Consider the following 16,999-nt stretch of genomic DNA (forward strand, 5'->3'; position numbering starts at 1 on the left):
CAGCGGTCAGGCACCCAAAGGGAGGACGAAGGGAAGAACCAATTCAAGTTTGAGTAATCAGGAGCTCGCCTATAGAATAGAGGATAGGCAACAATGGTCAAAGGAAGACGTTTAAAGGTTCAGCAACAAGATGCCCACCTGAAGAAAAGGAAAGAATTTCAAAAGATACCATGCAAGTTAACCACAAAGGAACAACTGAAGAAAATACAAGTCAACAAGGCAACAACAGTCACAAGACCAAGTTTGAAAATAAATATTTGTAAAGCATAGATTATAGCTTAGTCTAGCTTCTTCATTTTTGTCATGGTGTAATGAGGAGGTCAGTAAGCAGTATCAGCAACAGCAGCAGCAGTAACAGTGAAACCACAGCTTCATAATAGTCCCAGCTACCGAAACTTCCCGAACTACATTGACCTGATTCCTTTTTAGCCAAGGATATGTAGGAAACCTTTGAAGCAGAGGTTCGGTCAAATCTTTCAAAAAATGCTTCCCACGGAGTATTCAAAACATGCAAAAATCGCTCGTATCCGCTCACTTTATCTTTGCACGAAAACTCTTTGTGTTTTCGGTCAAAGAGGGGCAGCTGTGAGCACGTGATTTTTGCCCTATGAGAATTACTCCCAAAAAAATTCAAAATAAAATAATTTTTCCGTTGTTTGCAATTTTGTGGATTTTTGTAATATTTTCTGTTATTATTTGCATTTTTGTCTGTGGATGTTTATTTGTTAAATTAATGAAAATACAAAAATATGTTACATTTGCATCTAGGATATAATTTTACAATTAGGATTAGTTAAGTAAGTAGTTGTTTTACAATAAATGAAAAAAAAATCACAAAATAACGTACTTCGCATTTTAGTGTTTAATGTCAAAATTGTGTGATTTTCTTTTAATTTGGTATTTAGTTATCTGTGATAATAACTACTTAGAGTTAATTAATATTTTTAGGATAATTTGGCCAAGGTTAAATTTAGGCTTGTATTTTATTTTAATTAGAAACAAAATTGAAAAAAAAAAAAGAAATTAAGAAGAGGAAAATCTGGTTTGGGCCAATTTGGTCAGAATCTCAGGCCCAAAACAAAAACCCACCCAGACCCAATCCAATCCGGCCTAAAACCCTCCCACGACCCGACCCAAACCCGTCCCCGACCCGGATCCCTCTTAAATTAACCTAGAATACACTAAAGAGAGGGGCAGCCGCAATAGACCCATCACCCCACCCCTTCAGATCATCTTCTTCGAACCACCCCATCCCCAAACGACTATCCAGCCATCTCCACCGATCTTCTGCAACGTTACACACCCTAAGCCCCTCGTCTTCATCGAATTACCAAGCTTCTTCTTGAACCACACTGAACATGAACACACATACAAGCATAGAGAGGATGACTGGAAAACAGAAAGCAAAGAGAAGGGAACAACAATGATTGGAGGGGAAACGAAAAAAAAATTTCCACAAGAAATGTTCCGAGCTGAGTCGATTTGCTATGTAACTGAGTCGGGTTGATTTATTTTCATCTCTATACTCGCCTGAAGAGATTCCGGGCAGAATCAATTAAAGTTTCTTTTTTTATTCAAGTTCTGTTTCGATAGAGATGGAATTTGCCTGTGCTCACCATTGATTCGTGGCCACTAGTATCTATTTCTCAGCTGTTGTTACTCTTAATTTCAAGGTCGGATTCATTTGTATTGGATACGAAATTAATCTAGGCTTCGCGCAATCAGGTTCAATATTTGTTTTATATCTGTTTGGTTGTCGATTGGGAAAACTTGATAAGAGCTATGCTAATCCATCTATAAACATAGGCCTGCGATTAATTTTAGTTGAGGTTGGATTCGGAGTTAGCATTTGTTCTCGATTCGTGTTTGGAAATTGTATTTGATATGTCATTTTGTTGTTTGGAATCCTGTATTCACTGTTTTGATTTGCCTCGAGCATGTTCAGTTAACAAAAGCTAATTTGAATGTTCGCTTTCTATGTCTCGAATGCCTTTAGTTGTTTATGGTGTTGAAGTATCTCTTGGGATTAAGTTTTCTCGAGTTGAAATGGACGATTTGTTCGACTTTAGGATTTTTTTGAATAAGTCTGAACCAGTGATGCATTTCTCATGGCTTTCTGTTTGGTTCTCTGATTTTCTAGTATGCGTGATTTCAAGCGCCAAGATATTTAGGCCACCTTCTGTTTGGTTTTCTGACTGGTTTTCTATTTGGTTCTCTGTTTGGTTCTCGTCGACGCCTAATCGTTCTATTCTTTTCTTTGGAACATGCATAACAGTTTGTAGAGGAGTGTAGAGGGTTTGAACAAAGTTTGGGATATTTATTTGTCTGAAAGAATTCAAATCGCAACTGTGTTTGAAATTAATTAGGAAGCCTTTAAGATAGCCTAAGAATTGTTTAATGAAAAGGTCTATCTCACCTACTTAATAAGTTGCTAGCACATGGTAGGATCAGTCTTGGGATTAATTTAATAAAAAGGGGATCAGCAATGCAAAGGACACCCTGTTCAATACTTTTAAGAGTTGGAAAGTAAGACAACATGGGAGGAACATTTCAAAAAGCTGAAATAATACAATTGTAAAGGAAAAGAGGAGTTGGAAAAGGAGAGAGGCTGGAAGTTTAAAAGGAGAACACATGGACCTGAAAGAGGGAGAGGAAGAGAAAAAATCGAAAAAAAAAAGAGAAAAAATCTGAAAACAGCTAAAAACTTTAGCACTGTTCCATTAAGTTTGAATTTGCTAATCTGCAACTATTCTTTCCTTGAATCAATTTCTTAACTGTTTGGACTTAGAAACAGTTTGAGTGGCAGTCATTTATCTTGGATATTGAGTTTGTTGGTTTAACTGTGAATCCGAAATTGGATCTTTGGTATTCTGGGTTGCATTTCACGGTCTTGAACTGATCTGTGGCACTATTTCCTTGGATCTGAACTTAATTCTGCTGTTGTTACTGCTGAAATCCTCACCCTTTCGTTTCATTTTTACGTCCAGGTATTTATCAATTCCATGGACACCACTTAAAGGCAGTTTGAAGCTTGGTTCTGAAATGTGAACAAATTGGATGATGGTTGCTATTGAATTCTCACTTCTGTTTTCTTTCCATTTCATGCATAATGTATATCATTTAGTTCGGAAATAGCTTGGTCGAGGTATATTTATGGTTGAATAGAGTATGACTAGGTTTGTAATCACCTTATTGTTGGGTGCACTTGCTAAGTTCTTTGTTCTAGAATTATCTTTGGTTTGAAACATAGAACAAGTTATGGCTTAGATACTTGGATGTCATGGGGTTTGAATTGGTGTATATGTATAAAGGGGACTTTCAAGGACATTCATAATAGCTATTGACTGATTGTTGAATCTGTGGTTGCTTTTGCTGGGTCTCGTCGTCTTTATTTCTACTCAAATTTGGCAGTTGCATTATCTGATTCAGGCATGTACTTATTGCCGTTTAATTTATATTTTTTATGGCTCTTAGTTGTTTCTGCAAAAACCATGCCAATTTTTAAAGTTAAGTTTCTAAGCGTTCATTGTATTAAATATGATGTCAAGACCTTGAAGTATATTAGGATGTGATTTAGGTGCTTGAAGAGCATTTCATTATTTAATGATATTATCTGCTAATTGTGTCTATCATTCAGACCCATCGTCATTGTAGAGCTGCTACTGAAACTGAACGGGAAGATTTGCATTTGGTTTTTGCACAACTTGTTTACTCTTGGACATCTGGATTTTGATATGTAGTGCAAGATCTTAACAACTAGAAGTTATTAATTGATATGTGTACCTATGTTTTGTTTATTATAATAAATCCTTCAATTGTTATTTGTGAGAAGAGGGTCACGTTAACTTTAGGTGGAAATTAGTACTGTAATCATAAATGGACCAGGGTTCTTAAGTTGAAATGGGCTATGTGATTGGAATTTTATTTTGGACCAGTTTTTTTTCTCTTACGTATAGGCAATGGGGTTTGGTTTTGGTCAGATTAGTAAGAATCAAAATTGGGCTCAAATAGGTTCAAATTGTCCGGCCCAATGCAATAGACTAGTTAATAAGCTAGTTAGCCTTTCCTTAGACAATTAATTTTGTTTCTTCCACCAAATAATTCCATATATCATGACCTTTACAATAATCTCAAACTAGTTTAGGAAAATAACTTATGAACATCCGTAGTTTGCTTTAAGTTGAATGCAATCTTTTAAAAATAAATTGGGGTGTGCCATTTCGTTGAGTCTTCCATGGCACTCGCAAACTTGAAAATGCGTAGTTGCGTTAGGCGCGTAATTTAAATTAATTTTCTTAAATTCGGGTGTGCATTTATGTGACCCGAATCCAAATCTCAACAATGATAAAATATGTCGAAGACCGCGGGCGCATTTATGTGACGTGGTTCAAGATGTGTTTTAATAACGTTGCAATCTTCTTGAAAATGAATAAAAGCGGTTAAAAAGTTAAAATTGCACCATAGGTTAAACATGTATTAAAATCAAGTAAATAGGCCAATCATAACAGTTAAGCGACTGTGCTAGAACCACGGAACTCGGGAATGCCTAACACCTTCTCTCGGGTTAACAGAATCCCTTACCCGGATTTTTGGTTCGCGGACTGTTAAACAGAGTCAATCTTTTTCTCGATTCGGGATTCAACCGGTGACTTGGGACACCATAAATATTCCAAGTGGCGACTCTGAATCTTTAAATAAATAAATCTCATTTTGATTGTCCTTTAATTGGAAAAACTCCATTTATTTACATCCTTTTAGTGGGGGTGTAGGAAAAAAGGAGGTGTGACAGGCACGCCGCCATAGGTATGTTGTTTGGATCGGGTTGCGCGCCGCAACAATGTGATGTTGAGTACGGTTCCCCATATCTATTTTATGTGTTTTGTTTCCTATTTCTTTCCTGAGGAAAACTCATATTAGTTGTGTACTTGTGTTGCAGGTATGATTCGTGAGCGGGGTGTTTGTTTAATTATGTTGACCGCGTCGCATGTATGATTCGCAATCGGGGCAATTGGATTTCCTTTTCAGAGTTCGTTTTCCTTTGTATCACGCTCAAATTGGTAGCCTATTGGCACATTATGGCATCATATGAGACTTTTGATCATGTCCGGGATGGCTTATTGCCTGAACAGTTTGTATTGGATAAGACAAGATCATTGGATTTAGGATCCGTGCAATCTGATTATATGAAGTATATTAAGGAGCTAAGACCATTATTTAGTTCAGAATGAGGTGATGGTTCTTGTCAGGAGTATAGACCCAATGATTAATTGATTCAACAGTTGGTTATGAATTTCCATACATCTCTTCCGTCGTGGCGGTATTGTAAGAGTTAGGGCAAGACCTATGTATGTCATGAGGTGCAATGGGAGCATCAGAGTCATGGAATTTCGACTAAATTGATCAGAGAGTTTTATTATGGTCCTGTGAGTAAGGGGTGCAAGGTGTGAATTCAGCTAAGGTATGCAGTCATGTTTTCGTGCTGCGTGTAGTTATTGATTCGGTGAGCGTATGTTGGAACAGGCCTGGTAGAGAATTCCGGATGTTGGAATTGGGCTCTAAGGCTTATTTGCCTAAGTGACAAAGGGTATCTTCAGATTGATCGAGCTAGGGTGCCCAGCTAAGTTGTGGTAGCACTGGTAGGTGCTCGAGGTGTTAAACAGTGATTTCGGGCAACCCCAACGTAGTTCTTAGCAAGTTCGAGGACGAACGTATGTTTAAGTGGGAGAGAATGTAACAACCTGACCGGTCGTTTTGAGCTCTAGCGTGGCGTTCCGCAGTTTGAGGCCATGAGCAACTTCACTTCAAGTATTATGACTTGTGCGCACGATCGGAATTGAATTCCCGGAAGTTCAGAGTTGATTTGGAAAGAGAATTCTCGTTTTGGAAGGTTTAAGTTGAAAGTATTGACTAAGGTTGGATTTTTGAGTAAACGACCTCAGAATCCTGATTTAAAGGTTCCACCAGGTTCGTATGATGATCTTGGACTTGGGCGTATGTCCGGACTAGGTTTTGGAAGACCCGAGAACGTTTCGGCGCCTATTGTGGAAGTTAGCATTTTTGGAAGAATCTAATAAGTTTGGATTGAAGTGAATTTCAGGGTTATCAATGTCCGTTTGAGATTCCAAGTCTGGGAATAGCTCCGTATGGTAATTCTAGTATTGGGAGCACGATCGGAAGTACTTTCGAAGACCCGTAGGTCATTTTGGAGACATTTGGCTAAAGATAGAAATTTGAAGGTTTTTGAGAAGTATGACCGGAAGTGGACTTTTTGATATCGGGGTCGGAATCCAATTTTAGAAGTTGGAGTAGGTCCGTAATGTCAAATATGTTTTGTGTGCAAAATTTGAGGTCAATCGGACGTGATTTGATAGGTTGCATCATCGAATGTAAAAGTTTGAAATTCTAAAGTTCCTTAAGCTTGGATTGGGGGTCGATTCATGATTTTTAGCATTGTTTGATATGATTTGAGTCCTCGAGCAAGTCCGTAATGTGTTTTGGGACTGGTTAGTATGATTGGTTGGGGTTCCGGGGGCCTTGGGTGGATTCCAGATGGTTAACAGATCAATTTTGGAAATTGGAAGAGGAAGTGTAGCAGCTGTCTTCTGGTGAAACCGCACCTGCGAGGTTTAGGCCGCAGGGGCGGCCAGGAGAGTCGCAGATGCATTTTTGGGCTGGAAGTGTAAGGATCGCAGATGTGGTCATCTCGTCGTAGAAGCGGGACCGCACCTGCGGGAGTCGAGGCGCAGAAGCAGAAAGGGGAGCCTAGAGAGAAACCGCAGAAGTGGTAGAGGGGCCGCACCTGTGGAACCACAGAAGCGGTCGTGTGACCGCAGGTACGGAATTGCTGGAAGTAGTAAGGTTCTTTAAAATATCGGGGGTCTTGGCCATTTTCTTCCATTTTACTCTTGTTTGGGCGATTTTTGGAAAGCTTCAAGAGAGGGATTTCATCATCAAACATGAGGTAAGTTAATTTCACCCCTTGTGGGTTAAATACATGGTTTTGTTAGGGATTTAAGCATGAAAATTGGTAGAAACTTCGGGTAGAGGGAAAACCTAGAAAATTGATATTCTTGGATTTTGACCACGATTTTGAGTATGAAATTAGGAGAAAATCATATATTTGTGTTCGTGAGTTCATGGGTAAACTTTATCTTCGAGAAATTTAGGAATCTGGGCATGTGGGCCCGAGGGCAATTTTGTCAACTTTTTGATCGGGGTTAAGAATTGTTATAAATTAGATTGTAATGAGTAATTGAATATATATTAATGGATTTGCATATTTATTGGCTAGTTTTGGAGCATTTAACATCGAATCGAGTCTTTGGAAGGGCGTGGAATGCCAATTGTGGATCTTCGGAGCAAGGTGAGTCTCCTTTCTAACCTTGTAAGAGGGAATTGTCCCCATAGGTGATATAATTGGTTATTTTCACCTATTTGTGGGGGCTACATATGTACGAGGTGACGAGAGTCCGTGCGTAGCTACTATTATGTGTAAGTCCGGGTAGTCTAGGAGCCAAAAACATGCTATACTTGGAATATCTGTAATCTTATTGTGCAGTTGAATTGCTTAAATCTTATCGAATTGGTAAATGAATTTCTAAAAGGATTAAACTTCATTTTCTTAAATCGCTAAAAGTTAATTGGCTTTTATTCGGATAAATGTTCCCCAATAAATTCTTATTTGCTGTTTGATCATGTATTTCTATGTGTACCTGCGTCGCAAGTATGATTCGCAAGCAGGGTGTTTGTTTATTATGTTGACCGCATCGCATGTATGATTCACGAGCGGGGTAATAGATGCATCTATGGTTTGTGCCGTTCGACCCTCGGCAATGCACATTTTACATTTATGTTGGATCGGGTCGTACAACCTCGACATGATATGCGCATGCTTGTATTGTTTGCCTGAGATTTATAAATGTTGATAATTTCCTTTCCTGGCCAGAGATAAATTGATAATGATAATGAAAAGTAATTCTTTAGAAATCCTTTATTATTTGAAAAGTTGTTTACCTGCTTTCCAGCTTTGTGAGTTTAATTTTGCTTTATGAAATCCATGAATTTCTCACACTTGTACTATATTATCATTGGACCACTAGTAAGTGTCGAAGTCGACCTCTCGTCTCTACTTCTTCGAGATTAAACGAGATAGTCATTGGGTACGCGTTTTTTTCGTACTCACACTACACTTGCCATGCATTTTGTTGCACAAGTTCATATGTGGCTAGTGGCTTAGTGGCATAGCGGCAGGGTTGATACGGAGACTAAGGAGAGCTGCATTTATCGAGACGACCCGCAGCCAGCAGAGTCCCCTTCAGAGTATTTTACTGTGTTTTCATTTCTGTCCACTTTGTATTCCGGACAGTTACTGTATTTTATTTCATTCCCTAGTAAATGCTCATGCCCTTGTGACACCGGATTTTTGGATGATTATGGGGTATCTTGTATTAACTTCTTAACATTCATATTTGATTTGAAACGATTATCTTTTACTTGTAAAATTGAAGGAAAATCATAGTTTTCAAAAATTATTAAAACGAGAATTTAATTAAGTATTTTGGTTGGCTTGCCTGACAGCGGTGTCCGACGCCATCACGAACCTTCGTGGAATTTTGGGTATTGACAACATGGTATCAGAACACTAGGTTCCCTTAGGTCTCACAAGTCATGAGCGAGTCTAGTAGAGTCTTGCAAATCGGTACGGAGACGTCTATACTTATCTTCGAGAGGCTACAGGACTGTTAGGAGCACTTCCCTTCTTGATTCCTCATCGTGCCATTTGATTTCTTGAGGCTTATGCCCATGTTTCCTTCCTACCCAATCTTATGCGATGCGAGGTGCTTGTTATAAATCAAGAATAGAAAAAAAATTGTATTGGAACTACAGATGTGGTTCGGGATATTTCTCCCGGTATAGTTGAGGGGGCTATTGTCGTCGCCTTGTGGAAGGATATCTTGTCATTTCAGCTCAGTAGCTGCACTTCTGAGAGCTTTGAGTCCATGCACAGGTTGCTTTGATGTTCATGAATGATTATCGCACAGTAGTGACGCGATGGTAGGATGCATGCCCATGTGTCGGGGCAGTGAATGACTTGAAATGAGGTTTACATAGTGCATGGTTCCGAGATTCAGTACCTTATTTTTATTTTCAGTGCAGGAAAAGCAATTGGCCTACGAAGGTCCAGGTTTGGGTAGAGGAAGTAATGAGACTTGATATTTTTGAGCGTGGTGGAATTTTCATCTGCGCTGTTGTGTCGTCATCCTCGATTGAATGTGTTGAGTTTGCCGATGTTATGGTCTTCTGCAATTCGCCTTTGGGGTAAGATATTGTGAAATAATATTGGAGAAACGACTATTAGATATTGCGGGGTGTGGTGGTTCAGGAAGGAATCAGTGTGTATCTCCTTATGTGAATTTTATGTGTGGATCGGGTGGCACGCCGCTATGGGTATGTTGTTTGAATCGGGTTGTGCACCGCAATAGTGTGATGTTGAGTACAGTTCCCCATATCTGTTTTTATATGTTTTGTTTCCTATTTTTTTCCTGAGGAAAACTTATATTAGTTGTGTACCTGTGTCGCAGGTATGATTCGCAAGCGGGGTGTTTAATTATGTTGACCGCGTCGCATGTATGATTCGCGAGCAGGGCAATTGGATTTCCTTTTCAGAGTTCATTTTCCTTTGTATCATGTTCGAATTGGTAGCCTATTGGTACATTATGGCATTATATGAGACTTTTGATCATGTTCGGGATGGCTTATTGCCTGAGCAGTTTGTACTGGATAAGACAAGATCATTGGATTTAGAATCAGTGCAATCTGATTATATGAAGTATATTAAGGAGCTAAGACCATTATTTGGTTTAGAATGAGGTGATGGTTCTTGTCAGGAGTATAGACCCAATGATTTATTGATTCAATAGTTGGTTATGAATTTCTACACATCTCTTCCGTCGTGGCGGTATTGTAAGAGTTAGGGCAAGACCTATATATGTCATGAGGTGCAATGGGAGCATCAGAGTCATGGAATTTCGACTAAATTTATTAGAGAGTGTTATTGTGGTTCTGTGAGTAAAGGGGTGCAAGGTGTGAATTCAACTAAGGTATGTAGTCATGTTTTCGTATTGCGTGTAGTTATTGATTCGGTGAGCGTATGTTGGAACAGGCCTGGCAGAGAATTCCGGATGTTAGAATTGGGCGCTAAGGCTTATTTGTCTAAGTGAAAAAGGGTATCTTCAGATTAATCGAGCTAGGGTGCCCAGCTGAGTTGTGGTAGCACGGGTAGGTGCTCGAGGTGTTAAACAGTGATTTCAGGCAACCCCAGCACAATTCTTAGCACGTTCAAGGATGAACATATGTTTAAGTGGGAGAGAATGTAACAACCTGATCGGTCGTTTTAAGCTCAAGCGCGTCGTTCCGCAGTTTGAGGCCATGAAAAGCTTCACTTCAGGTATTATGACTTGTGTGCACTGTCGGAATTGAATTCCGGGAAGTTTGGAGTTGATTTGGAAAGAGAATTCTCATTTTGAAAGCTTTAAGTTGAAAGAATTGTCTAAGGTTGGATGTTTTAGTGAACGACCTCGGAATCCTAATTCGAAGATTCCAGCAGGTTTGTATGATAATTTCAGACTTAGGCGTATGTCCAGACTGGGTTGTGGAAGATCCGGGAATGTTTCGGCGCCTATTGTGGAAATTAGCATTTTCGGAAGAATCTCATAAGTTTGGATTGAAGTGCATTTCAGTGTTATCAATGTCCGTTTGAGATTCCGAGTCTGGGAATAGCTCCGTATAGTGATTCTGGTATTGGGAGAGCAATCGAAAGTACATTCGGAGGCCCGTAGGTCATTTTGGAGTCATTTGGCTAAAGATAGAAATTTGAAGGTTTTTGAGAAGTTTGACCGGAAGTGGACTTTTTGATATCGGGGTCGGAATCCAATTTCGGAAGTTGGAGTAGGTCCGTAATGTCAAATATGTTTTGTGTGCAAAATTTGAGGTCAATCAGACATGATTTCATAGGTTTCGTCATCGAATGTAAAAGTTTGAAATTCTAAAGTTCGTTAAGCTTGGATTGGGGGTCGATTCATGATTTTTAGCGTTGTTTGATATTATTTGAGTCCTCGAGCAAGTCCGTAATGTGTTTTGGGACTGGTTGGTATGATTGGTTGGGGTTCCGGGGGCCTCGGGTGGATTCCGGATGGTTAACAGATCAATTTTGGAAATTGGAAGAGGAAGTGCAGCAGTTGTCTTCTAGTGTAACCGCACCTGCGAGGCTTCGGCCGCAGGGGCGGCCAGGAGAGTCGCAGATGCGATTTTGGGCTGGAAGTGTAAGGACCACAAATGTGGTTATCTTGCCGTAGAAGCGGGACCGCACCTGCGGGAGTCGAGGTGCAGAAGCGGAAAGGGGAGCCCAGAGAGAAACCGCAGGAGCGGTAGAGGGGTCGCACCTGTGGAACCACAGAAGCGTTTGTGTGACCGCAAGGAAGGAATTGCTGGAAGTAGTAAGGTTCTTTAAAAATCGGGGGTCTTGGCCATTTTACTCTTGTTTGGGCAATTTTTGGAGAGCTTCAAGAGAGGGATTTCATCATCAAACATGAGGTAAGTTAATTTCACCCCTTATGGGTTAAATACATGGTTTTGTTAGGGATTTGAGCATGTAAATTGGTAGAAACTTCGGGTAGAGGGAAAACCTAGAAAATTGATATTCTTGGATTTTGACCACGATTTTGGGTATGAAATTAGGATAAAATCATATATTTGTGTTCGTGAGTTCATGGGTAAACTTTATCTTCGAGAAATTTCAGAATCTGGGCATGTGGGCTCGAGGGCAATTTTGTTAACTTTTCGATCGGGGTTAGGAATTGTTATAAATTAGATTGTAATGAGTAATTGAATATATATTAATGGATTTGCATATTTATTTGCTAGTTTTGGAGCATTTGGCATCGAATCGAGTCTTTGGAAGGGCATGGAATGTCGGTTATGGATCATCGAAGCGAGGTGAGTCTCCTTTCTAACCTTGTAAGAAGAAATTGTCCCCATATGTGATATAATTGGTTATGTGCTCCTATTTGTGGTGGCTACGTACGCACGAGGTGACGAGGGTTCGTGCGTAGCTACTATTATGTGTAAGTCCGGGTAGTCTAGGACCCAAAAGCATGCTATACTTGGAATATCTGTAATCTTGTTAGCATCTGAATTGCTTAAATCTTATTGAATTGGTAAATGAATTTCTAAAAGGATTAAGCTCCATTTTCTTAAATCACTAAAAGAGAATTGGCTTTTATTTGGATAAACGTTCCACGATAAATTCTTAATTTTCTGTTTGAGCATGTATTTCTATGTGTACCTGCGTCGCATGTATGATTCGCGAGCAGGGTGTATGTTTATTTATGTTGACCGCGTCGCATGTATGATTTACGAGTGGGGTAATAGATACATCTATGGTTCGCGCCGTTCGACCCTCGGTAGTACACATTTTACATTGATGTTGGATCGGGCCGTACGACCTCGGCATGATATGCGCATGCTTGTATTGTTTGCCTGAGATTTATAAATGTTGATAATTGCTTTTCCTGGCCAGAGATAAATTGATAAAGATAATGAAAAGTAAATCTTTAGAAATCCTTTATTATTTGAAAAGTTGTTTACCTGCTTTCCGGCTTTATTAGTTTAATTTTGCTTTATGAAATCCATGAATTTCTCACATTTGTACTATATTATCATTGGACCACTAGTAAGTGTCGAAGTCGGCCTCTCGTCTCTACTTCTTCGAGATTAGACGGGATACCCATTGGGTACACGTTATTTTCGTACTCATACTACACTTGCTGTGCATTTTGTTGCACAGGTTCATATGTCGTTAGTGGCTTAGTGGCATAGCGACAGGGTTGATACGGAGACTTAGGCGAGCTGCATTTATCGAGATTACCCGCAGCCAGTAGAGTTCCCTTCAGAGTATTTTACTGTGTTTTCATTTCTGTCAACTTTGTATTCCGGACAGTTACTGTATTTTATTTCATTCCGTAATAAATGCTCATGCCCTTGTGACACCGGGTTCTGGGATGATTATGGGGTATCTTGTATTAACTTCTTAACATTCATATTTGATTTGAAACAATTATCTTTTACTGGTAAAGTTGAAGGAAAATCATAGTTTTCAAAAGTTATTAAAACGAGAATTTAATTAAGTATTTTGGTTGGCTTGCCTGACAGCGGTGTCCGGCGCCATCACGATCCTTAGTAGATTTTGGGTCATGACATCTACCACTCGCACGCTCACGGTCTTCGAACGTTCCACGGTGTTCTACTGTGTTACCCAAATAATACCCGGAAATAGCAACTTCCGGGCGAAATTTTCTAAGGAAAAAGGCTAAAAATTTCGGCCCCCTTTACTCTCCTGTACTAGGTGGAAAACCTTATGTATTTATAGCACAAGTTTTACGGGTTAAAACCCTTTTCCAAAACCTGTTAGGTTTTCTTTTCCACCAGAAAAAGGATTCCTTTATTTCTTATTATTTAGGCAGAGTAGGGACCACAGAATTTAATTAACAAGGCTTCCAATTATGGAATTAATTTGTAATTTTCGAAATTAATATCCACTAAATTAATTGCGAATTATTTCACTAAAAATTCGTAATTGCACTCCTTATTCAATTTCGAAATTCATCCATTAAATCTTATTTAACTTCCCATGTTAAGATTCAGATACTAATCAATTAAATTAAATTACTGACAATTTAATTTATTGATCATTTCCTTTAGACTTTCGCTTAACTTATTTCATGTGTCGGATACAAAATCCACCGGCCGGGTTTACACATGAACACTTATAAGCTTTCATAAAGGTGTATCATCAATCTCTAAACCGAGACATGGATTCCATTAACTAACTATTATTTCGCCAATGTACATTATTGTTATCCAATTTACCAGGCATATTGACCCACGAAAGAATCTCGCTTTTTGATAAATCAAAATAATAATAATAATAATAATAATAATAATAATAATAATAATAATAATAATAATAATAATAATAATAATAATAATAATAATAATAATAATAATGTACACAACTAATAATAACTATATCAAGATGAAGAGTACAAGTACATTTAATGGCTAGAGTGTTTATTTTATTAAGTCAGTATAAAATACTTATCTCTACTTGGTCCGTTCAATACATACAAAATGTACTAGCATAAGAAGTTGGAATTAAACCATTCCCATAATCAAGATAAATTATATTTAATCTTATGCTACAATAATTCCTCATGGTTTGTCCAATTCCATCATTAGATTGTGAACTCAAAGTTTATACTTATAAGAACCGATGATTTAATCTTCCGTGTATAAACTAAACTCTACATACTAAATCATCTACTATATAAGCAAAGGACACAGACGAATATATGATCTATTTAAAACTTTATTAAAGCTGAATAAACAATTGTTTCATAATAAATAATATATCTAAACCAAACCCCTAGTTAATAGTATATATCCCAACAGAGGAAGCCATAGAAGTTGTGCTTGAAAAATCTAAGAGAGAAGATCTTTAAAATCCTTAAATTTGTAGGTTTTGTTGTAAGTTATATAAATTAAGAAGAAATTTTTGTTACTACATTTTGAAAGTGAAATAATATTGTGAGTTATTGTAAATAAGAGTTTTGTTTCATATATTTTTAGATTTCTCCTTTCTTTTATCTTATAAACATTTAGTATAGTTGTTGATCAAAGTTAATGGACTTTTAGGATCAAATTTATTTCTTGAGTAATCAATCATAAGTTCAACACGGTTAGGGTTAATTTTTTATGGTTATTTAAAGTTTATTTTATCACATTAAATTTATAACATTTTTTTTGAAAGAAAATTAACTTTATTTTATTTAAGCATCATAAAATTCACTATATTATCTTTTTAATAAAAAGTTCACTCAACTATGTGAAGCAGGACAAAACAAAAGGGACATGATAACGATGGCCATAATAGTTCTCTATAATAAATGCTACGTACAACAAATATTAGTTTGGTCACTTTTATAAATAAAGAAACGTAAGCTTGATCAACCTTTTGACATATTATCTCGACTAATTTATTTTATTTCAAGTTTACAAAATGTTAGAAGTTTTTTGTTCCCACATTTGTCTTTGTAAGACCATTTTGGCTCACATAAACAACCAACGTAATTGTTCTGCAGAACGAGAGCTTCCTTTTTTTTAAAAAAAAAAAAACATGAGAGCTTCTTCATTCTGCTCAAAAATACATTGCCTACAAGTTGAACACAATGCTTTCTCTTTATCATGAAAAGTATTAATTTATTTTTCTGAAAAAATAAATATTATCCAAACAAATTATCAGTTTCAATTTTCGTCTCAAGTGCAAAATGAAGACGAGAATGCATTTTCGAATTTCTTTCTTTGACTTATAGTGGAAGAAAAAAAGACTAATACTTTGGGACTAAAGAATATGAACCTTCTTTCAACTTCAAGAAAAGATTAACCAAACATCTCACAATGAATTTTACAAACTACAAAATAAAAGAATCTCAAAATGTGCTTTTTTTTCCTAGAATATACATATATAGGCAACTCATTTTGCCTCGTCGTTTTCAACATTTAAGTATGGATTATATGTATTTTGATTCGCGTAATGAATATACAATTGATTTTTCAATCATTTATGTAAATATATTCATTTTCAACTTTCTGACAGTATGCAATGGTTCCAAATTTATTGAGTTTGAGAATAAGAGCCCGTTTGGTTATGAGATTCCTTATATTTATTTTTTTCGAAAAAATTTCACTTTTTTTCGAATCAATGTTTAGTCATAAAATTTTCAATTTTCACTTAAAGATAAATTTTGAAATTTTTCGAAAATTTGAAAAACTCCAAAAAGTTGTTTTCAAAATTTTCACTCAGACCACTCGCAAAAATAACCCCAAATATATTCATGTTCAAACACAACTATAATTTTCAATTACCTTTGTCACTTTTTTCGGAATTTTACAATTCTTAAGTCTAAATCTAACCTAGAAAAAGATAACAGAACAAAGGAAGCAGTAAAACGTATCTCACGCTGAAGGGGATGTAGCTCAGATGGTAGAGCGCTCGCTTAGCATGCGAGAGGTACGGGGATCGATACCCCGCATCTCCATTGATTTTTTGTTGCGTTCACATAATTTTTTGCTTCATTCTTTTTCTTCTCGTCGGGGGTATAGGCTTTTCATTCTTTTTTCATTACTTGTGCCCACAATCACAACGGTGTATTTATGGCACTTGCTTCTGACATTGTACTATCCAATACAAACAAACAAACAAAGATGGGGGACTCCCCCCTTTGTGTTTCTAATACAAGGGTCCCTTCCCCACCTGCTTTACAACTTCTCATTTATTTCACCCTCTCTTTTCACCAGCCTGTTATGTTTCACTCTCAACCCTTCTGTTCTTGTCATCTTATACTCTTTTTCTAGTAATACAGAATAAATTTTAATTCAATGGAAGCGGAATATTATTGCATCTACTATTATATGACACTACAAAGAATGTGGTTGGATGAATAGTGTTTCTTCATGTTTAAACAATGCTCTCGGTTTCGAGTTATGAACAATAATAACATATCTAGTATATTTCAACATTTGGGGTCTGTATTGGTCAAAATTTGACCATCACGGCCAAGCTGACCAACGTCCTGCCCAAGTGACAGGGCGGTAAAAGATAACATGGCCCACTCTACATCCGGCATTCTCAACACTCGTCGAGTCAGAAGGAGCAATGTCTAAAGGACGACCAAGGCACACTTGGAGCGAGAGAGCATCGGACCAAGTAAATGGTAAAGGTGCCTTGACTATATATAGTAAGGGAAAACCCACGATAGAAGGGGAGTTCCTTCCCATTCTCTCCCCTAAGTTCTCCTCTTGTAATCTTCATAAGAAGGAAGTAATCTACCGAAAAACATGTCATACTACCTCTCCCATCGATCAATGGGAGTCACAATGAAAA

The 16,999-nt window shown here is 37.6% G+C and overlaps 1 non-coding gene across 1 annotated transcript; it reads left to right on the forward strand.

Moving 5' to 3' along the window:
• The first annotated feature begins 16,081 nt into the window (after positions 1-16,081).
• Positions 16,082-16,154, forward strand: TRNAA-AGC (transfer RNA alanine (anticodon AGC)). Its single transcript has one exon. It is a non-coding gene; the product is annotated as a tRNA-Ala (tRNA).
• The last annotated feature ends 845 nt before the right edge of the window (positions 16,155-16,999 follow it).

This window comes from Nicotiana sylvestris, chromosome 10, assembly GCF_000393655.2.
Source record: "Nicotiana sylvestris chromosome 10, ASM39365v2, whole genome shotgun sequence".
NCBI classification, from domain to species: Eukaryota; Viridiplantae; Streptophyta; class Magnoliopsida; order Solanales; family Solanaceae; genus Nicotiana; species Nicotiana sylvestris.